The sequence below is a fragment of the Capricornis sumatraensis genome, chromosome 9 (assembly GCF_032405125.1).
Source record: "Capricornis sumatraensis isolate serow.1 chromosome 9, serow.2, whole genome shotgun sequence".
NCBI classification, from domain to species: Eukaryota; Metazoa; Chordata; class Mammalia; order Artiodactyla; family Bovidae; genus Capricornis; species Capricornis sumatraensis.
Window position 1 is genome coordinate 19,959,548 of NC_091077.1, and position 15,229 is coordinate 19,974,776.

The following is a 15,229-nucleotide window of genomic DNA, read 5'->3' on the forward strand; positions in this document are numbered from 1 at the left end:
AAGGGGGCGACAGAGGATGAGATGGTTGGATGGCATCTGCGACTCAGTGAACTTGAGTTTAAGCAAACTCTGGGAGATAGTGAAGGACCGGGAAGCCTGGCATGCTGCAGTCAATGGAATTGCAAAGAGTCAGACATAACTGAGCAACTGAAGAACAACAGCGCTGCAAGACCACGTGTGTTGTCCCCTGTGTCCCCAGAGAGAGCAGGCTCTGTCCCCGCATGGTTCTGAGCCCTGAGCAGCTCACAGATGACCTTGGGATAAGTGAGAAGCCAGAAAAGATGGCTCAGTTCAGGCTTCTCCCATCAACCCCAGCCAGAGGGCAGGAGCCATCTAAAAAGCTTAGGGTCACGGCTGAATGCCTGTTGGCTTCCACCAGTGGAGTTCTCAGGTGGGACCGGCCCTTGCCCTGGGAACCTCGCACTCCCTTCTCTGAGTGTTAAAGGCATTCCAGGGGCGGTGTGAAAGTCACTCAGTCATGTCTGACTCTTTTGACCCCATGGACTGCCAGGCTTCTCTGTCCATGGAATTCTCCAGGCCAGAATACTGGAGTGGGTAGCCATTCCCTTCTCCAGAGGAATCTTTCCAACCCACGGATCGAACCCAGGTCTCCCCCATTGCAAGTGGGTTTTTACCACCTGAGCCACCAGGGAAGCCTAGGGGTGGGGCAGGGGGGAAAATGGAAGGAAAAAAGGTGCACAGAACCAGCAGGCAGATTCCGGTGGCTCTGTGCCCATGTGCCTGCTGATATCACCAGGACACATGTGCGTCATTCAACTGCAAGCAAAACCTAAATTTCCTCACCGATCACGTTTAAAATGAGAAAAAGAAACAGGTGAAGGTAACTTGATGGTGTGTTTTCTTTAACCCATTATAGCCAAATATTAGGATTGCACTGCACAATCGGCATGAAGCATCAGTCTGGTCTGCTGCTCTCTTTGTGGGGAGGAGGCGCAGAGTCTGCGGTGCTGTGTGTTTTGCCCTCATGGTGGATCTGAATTCAGATGTCCTGCATCTCCAGCTCTTGAAGCCTCACGTGGGCACAGACAGCTCCGTCTGTCGTCTCCCAGCTGGGTCTCAGTGGGGACAGTCTTGCCTCCTTAATCCAGAGGACACTGGTGTCTGGGGACACCTGTGAACATCACGACGAGGGTGGGGAGCTCCTGACATCCAGTGGGTGAGGCCAGGGATGCTGTTTCACCCCCACTGTGCCCATGAGGGGTCTTGCAGAGAGTAACCCGGCCTGGCATCCGCAGCAGAGGGAGGAAGCTGGTTTAGGCCCACGCCCCTCCCGGAATCCGGTGGTGTAGGAGGGCACAGTCCCGTAGTAGTGGAGGTCAGACGCTGGGTCTTCTATGTCTGAGGCAGCCCTGCCTGAAGTGACCAGGTGTCCTGTGTCCAGAGCTGGCAACACTATGTGGCAGGAAGGTTCCAGAATCTTCTGGAAGGTGGACAGTCAGGAGCAGGGTGCTCAGCCGACCCGGGGCTTAGAGGTCTGTGCAAGCAGGAAGCCTCTGGTCCCGGGAGGCGGAACTTCATGGAGTCGGGGTTAACAGAGTTCAGTTCAGAAGAAGCTGCCTCTGGGTTTCCCAGAAAGTAGGGGGAGGCGGGTGTCGGGTGGGCGGAGTGGGAGTGAGGAAGGGGAAGGGACCTCCTCAAAACGAAACCAGCAGGGGCCCTGTGGGCCTCACCCCGCCTACCCTTGGGGCTGCAGCTCCCAGCTGACCAGGTGTGCAGGCCCTGGGGCCTCCCCAGGGCTGGAGGCCACACCTCAGAACCACAGGTCAGGTGGGTGGAGGACCTGTTTGCAGTCCCCGTGGTAAAGGCAAGGTGGCTCTGGAGGAGGAAGGAGGGCGGAGGGAGAGGCCAGGCCCCATGGCAGCCTAAACCAAGGCTCAGGTTTCTGCCCAGCCTTCCCTGGGGACTCAGAGAGGCTGGTGGAGAAGTACCTGGAGAATCAGAGCGAGGCCTCAGGTGAGGGAGGGACTGAGGCCTGCAGCTGCGTCTCTTCCCTGCTCCCATCCCTCCCCTGAACCCACCCCTGGGGAGGACACGCCCCCTGAAAGGGGGGTCATCACCTTGGACTAAATGAGATGGCTACTGCTGACTCCTGGCCCCCCAAGAAGGAAGCAGACCCTCTCCTGAACATCCCAAATCCCCTTCGTCTTCACCCTGGCCACACCCTATGAGTTGCTCAGAACAGGTAACCCCCGGCTTCCCTCCCTGAGCCCGGGTGACCTGGGACCCGTCCAGAGGCTCCGACTTTCCCAGAGAGATGCTGACCCTCCCCACACCTCCACACCCTGCATGCTAGAATGAGCTCACAGCATTAGGGCAGCGCTAGGCAGAAGGCTATGGACTGGGTATCAATGTTTAGAGTCCTTGAGGGGCACAGAGCAGGGAACGCCTCACAGGAGAACCAGTGTGAGCAAGAGCACGGTGATGGGTGCATGCTAAGTTGCTTCAGTCATGTTCGACTCTGTGACCCTATGAACCATAGCACATCCGGCTCCTCTGTCCATGGGATAGGGTGAAAAATCTTTCATCACCTCCAGCAGAGCAATGACCACTCCTAATGGGCCCAGAAGGGGGCCTCAGCTCAAAAGGGGGTCAGATCTGCCTCCACAGTGCCTCCTATGGACTGTTTAACTCTGGATGTGGCAGGTAGGGTGGCAGAGGTCACAGAGACTAGGATGTTGGCTGCCTACCAGGTGAGCAGAAGCCTGTCTTCATTTCAGACTCCACTGGCCTTGGGTGTGGGACCAGGTAGGTGGTGGCCAAGTAGGGAGCCGGGTCACTAGGATATCTGACTAAGAAACTGGAACTTTGGAACTTCCCTGGTGGTCCAGGGTCTAAGACTGCACGCTCCCAGTGCAGGAGGATTGGGTTCCATCCATGGTCAGGGAACTAGATCCCACATATCACGACTAAAAATCCTGAGTGCCACCACTAACACTCTGTGCAGCCAAATTTTAAAAAATAAATATTAAAAGAAAAAGTCACAGAGAGACTGGGCCCACAGAGCAGGGCTAGACCCTGGACCAGAGACCATCCCGCCAAAACCTTCCTGGTGGCCTGCCTCAGGTAGAGGCCCCTCATGTCGGGTCCCCCTGTCCCCTCTTCCTCCCAGAAGACCACACCCACCTCCAGGCACCAGCATTGCACTGCCGTCCTTTTTTAAAAAAAAAATACTTATTTTTATTTATTTATTTATTTGGCTGCGTTGGGTCTTAGCTGGGGCATGTGAGTTCTAGTTCCCTGACCAGGGATCGAACCTGGCTCACCTGCATTGGGAGCTCAGAGTCTTAGCCACTGGACCACCAGGGAAGTCCCTGTGGGTGTCTCCTGAGGAGGCCTTTCTGCCTTCTCAGAGCCCCCATAACCCTCCCTTGTGGCTGGGGTGCTCCCCACCGCCACACTCATCTACAAGTTTGTGCACAGGGTCAGCCCACTGCCCTCTCCTCTGCCTGGACACCCATCTCCTTTCTTCCTTAACAGCTCTGGATTTTGCAGTGGGGACCAATGAGATTTCAAGGGCAGCCACATCAGCACCCCTCACCCTGATGCCTGTGAGGGGACCAGTGTACAGGGGTAAGGGCTGCCCAAGGGGTCAGAGTCAGGGAGGAGGGGTGGGAGGGAAAGAGGGAGGGGAGAAGGAAGGGGGATGGGGAGGTAGGGGGAGGGGAGAGATGGAGGGGAGGAAGGAGAGTGGTGGGGAGGAAGGAGAGGGAGGACGGAGGGAAGGGAAAAGGCAGTGCAAGTCTTTCACTCACTCTGGGCTCCCTGCCTTTGCACCTGCTGTTCCCTGTTCTGGAGTTCCTCTCCCATTCCCCTTCTCCCCACTCCCAACTCCCGCTTAAGCTTCAGGCACCCTTTCCAGCCCTGCTGCCAAGGTCCGACAGACCCCCGGCTCACGTGAAACCCTCAGCAAAACTGCCCCTTGACCTTCCCATCTCCCATCTTCATTGCCTTGAACTTGGCAATAGATTCTTCACCATGACACATACTGCACAAGCAGCAAAAGAGCACATAAATGAACTTGGACTTAATCAAAATTTAAAACTTGGGTGCACCAAAAAGGACACCATCGGGAGAGTGAAGAGAAAGCCCACAGAGTGGGAGAAAGTGTTTGTAAATCCTGTAGGGGAGACAGGTCCATGCCAAAAGAGATAAAGAATCCTTAACTAAAAAAAGAAAAAAGAGAAAGAGAAATAATCCTTATACCATAGCAACCAAAAGAATCACCACAATTAAAAAGGCAGGTATCTGGTCTTCCCTGAAGTCCAGTGGTTAAGACTGGGCACTTCCAGTGCGGGGGGACTAAGGTTCCACTCCTGGTCAGGGAACTAAGATCCCAAGTGCGTGGGTGTGTGCTCAGTCACTAAGTCGTGTCTGATTCTTTTCGGCCCCGTGGACTGTAGTGAGCCAAGCTCCTCTGTCCATGGAATTTTCCAGGCAAGAAACCTAGAGTAGGTTGCCATTTCCTTCTCCAGGGGATCTTCCCCACCCAGGGATCAAACCCGTCTCCTGCATTGCAGGCGAATTCTTTTACAGCTGAGCCATCGGGGAAGCTGCTGGAGCGGCCAAAAAAAAAAAAATCCTGATTCATACCGATAGGTCATTCTATAGGATTACATCTAAAATAATATTTACATTTTTTTAAAAAGACGGTTATCTCCCCAAAGATGTTGTACAGATGCCCAGTGAGCACGTGAAGAGCTGCGGGGGGTCGGGGTCTCCCCACACCTGGAGTTGGGCTGGAGGAGATGGCAGGGCGAGGGGGATCCGCCTCCACACAGAGGGCTGGGGTCTCCCTGTGATGTGTGAACCCGGAGGTGCGCTGTCTCTTTACCCACACATTAAAGAGCAGGAAGTGGCTCCGGAGTGACAGGAACGGGGTCCTGTGTGACTCCCCTCACTCCTCCTCCTCCTCCCCTGCGCTAGGGGCTACCCTCCAAAAGAGAGGCGGGAAGCCAGGCGCAGGTGCGAGGAAGAAGCCTGCCTACCTGCCCTTGGAGGAAGCCCCGCCCCCGCCCCCGCCCCCGCCCCCGCGCTCCTCCTCGCTCCCCCTCCCTCCCCCTCCTCTCGCCGCTCCTCTCCTCTCCCCGCCCCACTCCTCCCCGGCCGCGTCCTGCCCACCCCCAGCCCAGCTCTTCTCCTCATTAAAAGGGAGTGGCCGCTTTCCGGCCGGTGTTCCAGACTGCAGGCCCTGCTGCTGCTCCGGGTCGGCCCCTGAGGTTCTGGGAGGTTCTCAAACGCTCCCTTTTGAAGTTCTGGCTTCCCAGTGGAACCAGCCAGGGTAGGGGTGGGGAGGAGGTTTCCCCAGCATCCAGCAGAAACCCAGGGAGTCTGGGGGCCAGGCTTGACCCTGAGGGGGTGCTCCTTGTTTCTGTGTCTTTTAGAGTGTACTCACCCTAATCGCCCAGAATACTCGGTGTCCCCAGACATCAGTTATGGTGGGTTGACATGCACCAATCAACACCTACTTGGGTTAACACCTGCCTTCATTCACAGCAGCCCAAAGTGCAGACCATCCAATGTTCATCACTGCATAGTGAATACACAAAGTGGTCCCTCCACACCTGGAAGCATCAGACACTCGCCACCATGTGGACCGATCCTGAGAACACAATGCTCAATGAGAGAGGCAGACACAGAAGGACGCACAGGGTGTGATTCCACTGATGGGAAACGTCCAGAACAGGCAGGTCCACAGACACAGAGAGTGGGTTCCTGGTTGTCAGGGGCTGGGGGAAGGGATGGGGTTGATGCTAATGAGCATGGGGTTTCCTTTTGGGGTGATGAGAGTATTCTAAGATTAGATAGAACTGTTGCACAACATGGTGAATGTCCTCAAAACCAGTGAATTGCACACTTTAAGTAGGTAAACTGTATGGTAGGTGAATTATATCTCAATAAAGCTGCTATACTAAAAACGAACCACCGTCCCTCAATGGTTCCCGCCCACATTCTATCTTGCTGAGTTGTTTGTTTGCTTTTTTTTTTGATTTATTCATTTGACTGCGCTGGGTCTTGGTTGTGGCCCATGGGATCTAGTTTCCTGATCAGGGATCCAAACCCAGGCCCCCTGCATTGGGAATGTGCAGTCTCAAGCCACCAAATCACCAGGGAAATCCCTGAGCTGTGTTCTTGACATCCCCCAGGTGACTCTCCCTGGTCTCTTCTTGCCCAGTCTGGGGAGTCCTTTTCAGGCCCTGAACAGGGTTCTAGGGAGAGAAGGCTGGGTCCAGGTCCTGCCATCCAGGGCTCTCAGCAGTGGATATGTGGCCCAGAGGTCAGCTGTGGACCCACCACCCTGCAGGAAGAACAGCAGTAGTGAGGGGGACAAGGGCCCACCATTGTCCAGAGACAGGCAGGCCTACAGGAGCAACTGGGCCTCCAGACACTTCTGCCAGAACAGGAGCCCCACGCCACAGCAGGTGAGTCCAGGGGACACCCCGCCCACCCCGGACTCCGGCCACATGGAGGGAGCCTCCTTCCTGGTGCTTTCTGGGCCAAGGGTCCCTGCTGGGTGAAGGCAGCAGACATCCTGTTCCGCCTGGGACCATGCTCCGCCCCCTCCCTAAGGGGATGTTGTGAGACTGTCCTGGGTCAGCAGTCAGCAGGGCTTTGATCTTCCCAGCACCCCATGGGGGCCGACAGGATCCCCAGCCCCACTTTGACAGGAGGCTGAGGGTGGGATGGTGCGGGGAAGGAATCCAGGATAAGACGGTGGCTTGTGAAACCCAAGGTCGCAGTGGGAACTTGCCCTTGACCCCTTGACCTTTACTCTCAGAATCCACCCTTCAGAGGAAGGTCAGGGAGGGAGCTGCAAGGCAGGCGGTGGCCCCGCCACCAGACAGGACAGGGCAGAGGCTGACCCCTGCTCCCTACCCCCACACCTGATACGGCTGCCTCCCTCTCTCTCCGTTTCCCTGTTCTCCTCTGTCTCTGTCTCTGTCTCTCTTCTTCCTCTCCCCGAAAGTGAAACCAGTGACACCAAACTGAAACCGAAGCTACTGCCTGGCCGCCAAGCCCGCGGAGGGGGAGAGCAGACAGGCGGGCCAGTGGGCGACTCCTCCGGCCAGCCCACGTGGCGGGCCGCGGGATGGAGGGAGGAGCCGCTCCTTAAATTGCGGTGATTTTAAAAAAAGAAAAATTCGAGGGGGAGGTCCGGCCGACCAGCAAGGCTGCCACGTTCTCCTCTTCGGCTCCCCTGCTGCCTTTCCTGGCTGCGGTCCCCTGCTGCTCTGCAGGCTCCCCTGGGGAGGGGGGTTGACATCTTGTAGAAGGTCCTGGCAGGGTGGGGCGGGAGACAGGACTGGCCTGGTTCAGTCGGGGTCCCTCGGGTGACGTGGACCCATGGAGACCGTCTCCACTGAATATCCAGCCTCGGGCCCCTTGCACAGATAAAAAGCCAAGCCTGGAGACAGGCACGGAGACAGGCGGCCTGAGACAGTGTGGGGGTGGGGAAGAGGCTTTGCTGGAGGAGTAGGGGTGGAGGAGGGGGAGGGTAGAGGGACGGCTCCAGTGCTGGGACTGGGCCACTGGTCAAGCTGAGGCCACAATGCAGTGGTTTTTCTTTCCTTTTCTGCAGAGCATAGGAAGCAAGCTGGCATGTTAGATCCAGGCTGGTGTTTCTGCCCCCTGGTCACTGTGGACACTTGGGACCAATTGTTTTCTGGGTTGGGGCTGTCCTGGCCACTGGGGAGCTGCTGAGTGGCACCCCTGGCCTCCACCAGCTCCATGCCAGAAGCTCCCCCAATATGACAAGCAGTTGTCCTCAAGGGGTGGGGGAAATCACACACACACCCTGTCCCCCACCAATGTGACCCCCTTGCCCTAAGCAAACACCCTCGTGGGACCCTGCTACAGAAAGAGGGACAGAGACAGGGCTCTGGGGTGGACCCCAAAGGCAGCCAGGCGGGTTGGCCCCCAGCTTTGGAGCACTCCTTTGACGTCCTGAGAGGCCCCGGGGAGCTGTCACCCAGCCTGGAGTGAGGGGGCGTTTGGGAGACCAGCACTATTATGCTGGGTGGAGACTGGGAGCTTCGGGCTGGAAAGACCCATTGCACAGATGGGAATCCTGAGGGGTGGGTGGACCTGAGGGGAGGGAGGGACCAGGGACAGCAGTGCCAGATCAGACCACCACTTCCATCTCTTAAGTGAGGCTCCCTAGCCCCCCAGGAAAGCATGGACCGCCGTCACCCCACCCTCTGCTTCTTAGAAACATTTCTCAGTGATGCTGGGGGCCATGCATGCAGCTGCTGAAGCATTTTGATACTTGCACACCTGGTTTGACCACCCTGGGGTGTGTTGGTTAAATGTTAGCTCATCTGGGAGGGGCCCTGGGGACCTGGGAGGAGCCTGGGTGGGAGGAGACGACCGTCCACCCACCAGGGAACCAGGGGCTTCCGGCTGCTCACCTGGCCTGCCCTGCAACCGGGGTACCAGTTCCGGGTCTATGGGGTACTGGGGACAAGCAAAGTCCCTGCCCACAAACCCAGCGATGTGCCCGTGAGTGGTCACGGCAGGGCTGGAAGTCTCCAGAAGCCGAGCTGGGAGCCATTTGTCTCTGCACTTGTGGCTGGTGGCTCCCGGGTTCTTTTCTTTCCAATGTCATCACTTGCCAAAATGAAACGGCTGGACTCTCTTTAGTTGGGCCCCAAAATAGTTTCTTTTGGTTTTATTTTTTTAGTCTTTTTTTTTTTTTAACAGACCTGGATTTTTTCACTGTATTAAATTATACACGGAAAGTTACTATCTTAACCATTTTAAAGTGCACAACTCAGTGGCATTCAGTACGTTCACATTGTTGGGCAAATATCTCCAGAACTTTCTCATCTTCCCAAACTGAATCTCGGTCCCAATTAAACACTGACTCTCCATCCCCCTCCCCCAGACCCTGTCTCCTCCCCATCTTACCTTCTGTCTCTAAGGATTTGATTTCTGTAGGGACCTTCTGTGAGTGGAATCAGATACTATTCACCCTTCTGTGTCTGGCTTCTCTCACTGAGCATCATGACTTTGGGAGTCCTTCCACACTGTAGCAGATATAAGCACCTCCTTCCTTTCTATGGCTGAGTAATAATCCACTGCATGGATGTACCACAATTTGTTTATTCATCATATGTCTACTTGACTGCTCTGGACTGCTGTGATGAACACAGGGGTGCAAACACCTGCACAGTTACAGAAATTGAACTTTGCTCTGGATTCTCTGATTTAGGCCTCGGCAGCCCTGTCAGCACTTTGACCCAATGAGTCTGGTGGAAAGACCCCCACAAGGCTCCCAGAAGGTTCTCTTGATATTGTGCTGATCCAGCCCCCGGGAGTAAAGTGTGCCACCGATTGCCTGAGCCCAGTGCTGTATGCCAGGCAGTGAGAGGAACTCAGATAGAACTCATCCTTCCATCCCTCCCTTGGGAAGACCCCAGAATCAATTTCACCTTCCACCCATAAGCCATACAGAGGACTTCTGTGAACCATACCTGGTTGTCATCTGTCTGTCTTTTCCTTGTGGGACATGGCTCTCTATCTCTTCAGCATCCTGGTCTCATCCCTGGAATGTTTTGGTAAGACCCACCATCTCCCTTGAGCTGAATGCTAGACCTCTATTAATGTGGCCTGAAATCACATCAGCTTTTTCAGAATCTTAGCTGCATTTTTTTTTCCCCATGCCATACAACACGTGGGATCTTAGTTCCCTGACTAGGGATCGAACCTGTGACCCTTGCATTGGAAGCTTGGAGTTTTAACCCCCGGACCAGGGAAGTCTCCCTAGCTGCACTATTTATCGCCTGGTTTGTCCCTACAAGCTGTGGAGGGCAAGATAATGGTCTCCCAGGAACGTCTGAATCCTAATGCCTGGAATTTATGAAGATGCTCCCTTACATACATGGTAAAGGAAATCCGCAGGTCATAATAAGTTAAGGCTTCTAACAAGAGAGATGATCCTGGATTCCCCGGGGGCCCAGTGTCATCACAGGGTCCTTGTAAGAGGGAGGGGGAGGGTCAGAGGCAGAGAAATGGGAAATGCTGCTCTGCTGGCTGTGAGGATGGAGGGAGGGGCTGTGAGCCAGGGACGCGGCACTTCTAGAACCTGGAAAAGGCAGGAGCCAGTGCTACCCTGGAGCCTCTGGAGGGACCAGCCTAAGACACACATTTTGGACTTCTGACCTCTAAAAATGGAAGAAAATTAATTTGCATTTTTTTTCAGTCACTACATTCATGGTAATTTTTGCTACAGTCGCCCTGGGAAACCCAAACAAAACCCTCATAGGATATTCTGTCTGGTGCAATTACCGCCCCCCTCCTTTTTTTAAAGAAAAGAAATACATACTAATTGAAAAAAAGTCAAAAAATCAGAGAAGCAAGAAAAAAGAAATCACCCTTATCCCACCATGTAGAGATAAGCACTGTTGATACCTCACTGTGTATACAAAGATTATACATATATATATATTTAAGAATAATGGGACCTTAAGTTTGGGTTTGTTTTTTTTTTTTGCCACACCATGCAGTACGTGAACCCGAGCCGCTTGCATCCCTGCCTTGGAAGCACAGTCTCAACCCCTGGACCACGTGGGAAGTCCCAGGACCTTTTAAATATACTAGTTTGTAACCCATTTTTCTAGTTACTATACCTCGACCATTTCAAAATATTCCCTTTGGATAAATTTCCAGATACATAATCTCTGGGCCAAAGGGTATGCATATTTTTAGGCACTTTTGGTCAAGCAAATTTTTTTCAGGTGTTTTCATTTCTGTGTGTTTTTCTAAAATTAATATATAGGCTATAGACAATAAAACCTACAGATATTATGTATAGAGTTAGATGAGTTTCACAAATGTACACACCCATGCAAACTCAACTTTGCTCTTTTTTTGTGGTTAAATAAATGTTTTATTTTGGGTATAGTTTGGATTTACAGAAAAATTACAAAGATTCCAAAATTAGAAAGACTTCCTATCTACCCTTAACCCACCTTCCCCTAATGCTATCATACATCACCATGGTGTATCTGTCACAAGGAACCAACACCTGTAAACCCTACGCTGTCTTCACATTTCTCCAGTTTTTTCCATGAATGCCTTTTTTCCATCCAAGACCGCATCCTGCGGTTAATCAACTGACTTTCCCCCCTCAAAAAAAATGGTAGGGACTTTCCTGGCAGTCCAGTGGTTGGTTAAGACTCTGAGCTTCTGATGCAGGGTGTATGGGTTCAAACCTTGGTCAGGGAATTAAGTTCCTGTGGGGAACTAAGCCCCATGCTGTGGCCAAATAAATAAATAAAGATAAATAATTATAATAAAATATACATACCAGGGCTCCCCTGGTGGCTAAGACAGTAAAGAATCTGCCTGCCACGCAGGAGATCCAGGTTCAATCCTGGGTCGGGAAGAGCCCCTGCAGAAGGGAAAGGCTACCCACGCTAGAATTCTTCCCTGGAGCATCCCATGGACAGAGGAACCTAGGCAGCTACAGTCCACGGGGTCACAAAGAACTGGACACGACTGAGTGACTAACGCTTTCACTTTCATACATACCATAACATTTACCTTTTTAACCTTTTCTAAGTGTGCAGTTCAGTGGCACTAAGTTCATTCACGTTGTTGTACAACCATACCCACCATCCATCTCCAGGTCTTTCTCATCTTCCCAAACTGCGACTCTGTCTGCGTTCATTCAGTTGGCTTTTGAGAGTGTGCACAGAACTTTACAGCCCTCCCAGGAAGACAGCTTCCCTGGTGGCTCAGAGGTTAAGGCATCTGCCTGCAATGCGGGAGACCAGGGTTTGATCCCTGTGTCGGGAAGATCCCCTGGAGAAGGAAGTGGCAACCCACTCCAGTATTCTTGCCTGAAGAATCCCATGGAGAGAGGAGCCTGGTAGGCTACAGTCCATGGGGTGGCAAAGAGTCGGACACGACTGAGCGACTTCACTTTCACTTTCAGGAAGGCAAGTGTGTATTTGTGTGTTTGTTGTGATACACTATGAATCCAAATTGATCTCCATTCTCTCAGAACTGATAAGCTAGCCTTCAGCATCTTGGCATCTTTATTCAAAGTCACTGATGAAAAAGATTAGATTGATAAGGACTTCCCTGATGGTCCAATGGTTGGGATTTCCCTTTCCAGTGCAGGGGATGTGGGTTCAATCTCTGACTGCTAGGATCTCACATGCTTGCTTGCCAGGGGACCAAAACATGGAACAGAGGCAATATTGTAACAAATTCAATAAAGACTTTCTAAATGGCCCACATCAAAAAAATCTTTAAAAATTAGATAGATAATGCTTCAGTTCAATTCAGTTCAGTTGCTCAGTCGTGTCCGACTCTTTGCGACCCCATGAATCACAGCACGCCAGGCCTCCCTGTCCATCACCAACTCCCGGGGTTCACTCAAACTCATGTCCATCGAGTCAGTGATGCCATCCAGCCATCTCATCCTCTGTCATCCCCTTTTCCTCCTGCCCCCAATCCTTCCCAGCATCAAAGTCTTTTCCAATGAGTCAACTCTTCGCATGAGGTGGCCAAAGTACTGGAGTTTCAGCTTTAACATCATTCCTTCCAAAGAAATCCCAGGGTTGATCTCCTTCAGAATGGACTGGTTGGAACTCCTTGTAGTTCTAGGGACTCTCAAGAGTCTTAAAAACATAGACACACACACATATATACGACATGTTGAAGTCCTAATTTCCAGTACCTTAGAGGGAGACTTTATTTGCAGATAAGGTAGGTGAAGATGTAATTAGTTAACACAAGATCATACTGGAGCAGAGTGGACCCCTAATCCAATGTGGCCACTGACCTTACAAGAAGGGGACATTTGGACAGATACAGATGACCACAGAGGGGAGATGACTTCAAGGGACCTGGGGGAAGCCAGCAACTTGCAAGCCAGGGGAAGCCTGAGGCTACTGGAAGGAAACCAGGAGAAAGGTCTGCAACAGATCCTTTCCGCAGAGCCTTCAGAGGGAGAATGGCCCTGCCCACAACTCACCTCTGGGCTCCTGGCCTCCAGAACAGAAAGGGAATATATTTCTGCTGTTCCCAGCCACCCAGTTTGTAGTCCTTTGTTACAGAAGGTCTGTTGTTGTTCAGTTGCCCAGTCATGTCTGACTCTCTGAGACCCCATAAACTGCTGCACACCAGGCTTCCCGGTCCTTCACTATCTCCTGGAGTTTGCTAAAACTCATGTCCATTGAGTCAATGATGCCATCCAACCATCTCATCCTCTGTCATCCCCTTCTCCTCCTGCCTTCAATCTTCCCCAGCATCAGGGTCTTTTCCAGTGAGTTGGTTCTTCGCATCAGGTGGCCAAAGTATTGGAGCTTCAGCTTCAGCATCAGTCCTTCTGGTGTATATGCAGGGTTGATTTCCTTTAGGATTGACTGGATTGATCAGCAAAAAGATATAACACAGAAGCTGTAGAAAACGAATTTATATACGTATTTCATAGGGTCCTTATAAGAGGGAATTACAAAGGTCAGAGTCAGAGAGAAATGAGAGGATGTCGAGCTGCTGGTTTTGAAGATGAAAAAATAGATCATGAGCCTTTGAAAAATATACATAGGGGGACTTTCCTGGTGGTCCAGTGGCTAAGACTCTGAGCTCCCAATGCAGGGGGCCTGGGTTCAGTCCCTGGTCAGGGAACTAGATCCCTCATGCTGCAACTAAGATCTGGCCCAGCCAAATAAGTAAATAAATAAATATTTTAAAATATAAGTGTGGGGACTTCCCTGGTGGTCCAGTGGTTAGGACTCCAAGCTTCTACTGCAGGGGGCACGAGTTCTATCCCTAGTTGGGGAACTAAGATCCCACATACCTCATCACATGGTTGAAAAAAAAAAAAAAAAGACCTTGTCCACTTTCCCGGGTCTCCATCTATATAGGCTGGGATGCCTATACCAGCATCCCAACTGGCCTATCCCTGCCCAGGGTTCTTACACAGTCATCAGTGTGATTAACAAAACAAAGCAGGCCACAGGTCTGCTCAAACCCAAGCTGATGTCTTTCCATCAATATTTTTGGGGTAGGAGGAACATTTTAATTTTTTTTTTTTCTGTGCCATGAGGAAAGTGGGATCTTAGTTCACTGACCTGGGATCAAAACCATGCTCCCTGCATTGGGAAGGGAAGTCCCTCGACTTCTTTAATTTTAATTTTTTGAAAAGAAAAACATTTGGGAATTTCCTAGTGTCCAGTGGTTAGGACTCTTCACTGTCACTGCTGAGGGCCTGGGTTCAGTCCCTGATTGGGGAACTAAGATCCCACAAGCCATATGTTGTGGCTAAAACAAAGAGAAAGAAAGGAAAAACATTTAGTTTTACTCATAAATGACCACAGTTCATAATAATGGGATGTGAGAAATCACTAGGGACCACAGGAGTATCCAGACTTCGGAATGAGGTTGAGCCCAGCCACTCTCATCTCCTGTTCCAGGCCTGCTTTTCTTTACAATCTAAAGAAAAAAATTTGGGGCAACATACATGAGATATAAATTTTACCAATTTAACCATTTTGAAGTGTTCATTTAGTGACACTTAAGTGTATTCACACTGTTGTGCAATCATCCCCACCATCATCTCCAGAACCTTCTCATCTTCCCAAACTGAAACCCCATCCCAGTGAAACACTGACTCCCTATCCCCTCCCCCATCCCCTGGCCCCACCATCTACTTCCTGTCTCTGTGGATCTGACACCTCTAGGGACCTCCAGGGACCTCCAGTGAGTGGAATCAGACAGTGTGTGTCCTTCTGGTTTATTTCACTGAGCATCACGTCCTCAAGGTCCATCCAGGTTGTAGCAGGTGTCAGAATCTCCTTCCTTTTGAAGGCTGAGTAATATTCCACTGCGTGGATGGACCACATTTTGCTTATTCATTCATCCATCAATAGACATGTGGGTTGTTGCCACATTTTAGCTATTGTGGATACAGCTGCTGTTAAACATGGGTGTTGCTTTGCTTTTTAAAACTGATATGTCATTCACATACCAGAATATTCACTCTTTAATGTGTACAATTCAGTGGTTTTCACAGAATTGTGCAATCTTCACTACTATATAATTTTCAAGTACTTCCATCACCCCAAAGAACAACCCCATCCCCCTTAGCAGTCACTCCCCTCCACCAGGTCCTGGCACCCACAGATCCATGCCCTGTGTCTGTAGATCTGCCTGTTCTGGACGTTTCCCATCAGTGGAGTCACAACTGTGTCCTCCTTCT